This window comes from Molossus molossus, unplaced genomic scaffold, assembly GCF_014108415.1.
Source record: "Molossus molossus isolate mMolMol1 unplaced genomic scaffold, mMolMol1.p scaffold_m16_p_17, whole genome shotgun sequence".
In the NCBI taxonomy this organism is placed as follows: domain Eukaryota; kingdom Metazoa; phylum Chordata; class Mammalia; order Chiroptera; family Molossidae; genus Molossus; species Molossus molossus.
The window spans coordinates 30,148,497-30,151,125 of NW_023425352.1; positions in this window are offsets into that span (position 1 = coordinate 30,148,497).

Consider the following 2,629-nt stretch of genomic DNA (forward strand, 5'->3'; position numbering starts at 1 on the left):
AGGGCACGTACTTCGGTTGCAGTTTGTCCCGGGCCCTGAATGGGTCATGTGGGTGGCCGCCACTCAGTGTGTCCCTTTCACGTCGATGTTTCTCTCTCTCTTCCTCTCTCTTCCTCCCACTCTATCTGAACAAAAAATGGAAAAAAGTCCTCGGGTGAGGATAAAAATATATATATTTTTTTCCTTTATTGATTTTAGAGAGCAAGGAAGAGAGAGGGAGAGAGAGACAGAGAAACATTGATGAGAGAGAACATCGACTGGCTGCCCCACTAGGGATCAGGCCCACAACCTGGGCATGTGCCCTGACCGGTAATTGAACTGGCGACCTCTTGGTACATGGATTGATGCTCATCCAGTGAGCCACACCGGCTGGGCAAGAGTACATGACTTTTGAGCATTTATCAGGCAGAGCACTCTGGAGTGTTCAGCACACAATGAGCATAGGTCAGTGTTAGCTGTTATAATTACTCATCTTTTAAGGCCATTTTCAAATGCCACCTCATTGTGGGGAGTGATTTGCTACTATCTCCCATAACTCTTCTGAATATGTCTTTATCAAAGATCTATCCCTTGGTATTACTGTTTTTGTTATATATTTGTCTACCTCTCTGGACAATAAGCTACACAAAGGCAAAGAATCTGCCTTATGCTTCTTTAGACTCAAAGCATCTAGCATGATGCTAGGTGTACAGTAGGAATACATGAATGGAAGACTTAAATAGGAATGATGAAATAAAAAATGACGCTCCAAAGCAAATATCGTGCTGTTGACTGCTTAATTAAATTGACATTTTCCCAATTTGACAAAAAAATTCTGCACTAATGCAAGAAATTTTAATCATAGTTTTAACTGTGATTTTTTGTTTTCTTTATCTCAGTGCAAGTCCATGGTTTCAATAACAGAAGGCAAAGTAAAATTTTTCCTACCACCTACATTGTCTGTTTCTCTGAGTTCTCAAACATAATTGCTATAGTAGAAATACCTTCACCAAATCGAATCCCTCTTTTGTTTGTTATATTAGGGTCCTCTGACTAAAAAATTTTAGGGTATCCTTGCTGATCTTTTCCCAGGTGTGAATCTTAAACATTTTCATCCTGGCCAACAGAGAATCAAGTCAGCCCTATTGTCAGAGAGCTAGATTATGGCGCTACCTAGCGGTCATCTTTTGGCACACATTTGATTACAACTGGCTCATCCTCTTTTAGGTTTTCATTTTATCTTTTATATTGGTAAATGTAAAACATCATTAGAAACCACTAAATACCTTGCTCTCTCTCTCTTTTTTTTTTTTAAAAGGTTTTTTGTTTTTTTTCTTTTTTTAGAGAGAGAGAGGAAGGGAGAGAGAGATAGAAACATCGATGTGAGAGAGATACATCAACCAGGTGCCTCCTACATGCCCCCCACTGGGGATCAAGCCCAGAACCCCAGCATGTGCCCTGACCAGGAATCAAAGCAGGACCTCTCAGTCCATTAGAGGACACAATCCACTGAGCCACACTGGCTGGGCATCTTGCTCTCTCTTTTTGTTCTATGTGTGATTTATCCTCCATTCATCTAGTTCAGATCTCTTCAGCAGAACTGAGAATTTAAAGACATGCTACAAGGTCTATCATCAAGAAGCCAAAGATACCCTTTACTCCCACAGGAAAACAGGGATCTTTATAGTCAGAATTCAGGACACTAACTTTTTGGGGCCATGCTATGAAAGGATAGGCTACCAGGTACCCCATTTGAGTCCACGCATGTCTGGCAGGCTGGCTGCCCACAGCAAGTGCACCCCTCCTTCGCACACATTCTTCTAAACAATCATTCTCTTTTTCCTCTTTTGAAACCAAACAATTCCCTCCAAAATAAGGCTTCAGGCATCAAATAGGAAATAGTACTAAACAAACGGAAATGTTTTGCTTTAAATACCGAAGCATTTGTTTACATTAAGAAATACTTTGCATTCAAAGCCCATAATTGAAAAGAAACATGAATCATCAATCACAAGAGGACTTTATAGATAAGAAGTTAGCTCTGGCCTGAACAATTGTAGTAAACACATACAACTCTTCTGGGGCGCTTTTGCTGAGTCACTTTTCAGGAAGTGGGCTGTCCAGGGAGATTTCTACAGGAGGAACAATTGACAATATTTTCATATTAATAACCTCCAGTTACTTTATTGTTCTCAAAACTTTTGTTAATGAGTATTTTCCTGTTCAGTTAACAAAGACATTAATCAAAAGACAATCTGACTTATTTTTGTGTTTGGGGTTTTTTCTTCTATAAGTTATATTAAATATTAAATGTATTTAAGTAAGTTGTAAAATGTCCTCATCACTGAGCATAAAATTAGAAAATATTTTGTTCTGAATCATTATTTTAAAACATATGTGCTATAGCCCTGGCCGGTTTGGCTCAGCGGTTAGAGCGTCGGCCTGCGGTCCAGAGCGACCCAGGTTCGGTTCCCGCTAAGGGCACATACCTCGGTTGCAGTTTGTCCTCGGTCTTGGTTGGTCGTGCAGGTGGCAGCCACTCAATGTGTCCCTTTCCCATCGATGTTTCTCTCTCTCCCTCCCACTCTATCTGAACAAAAAACTAAAAAATGTCCTCGGGTGAAGATAAAAACAAAAACAAAAACATATG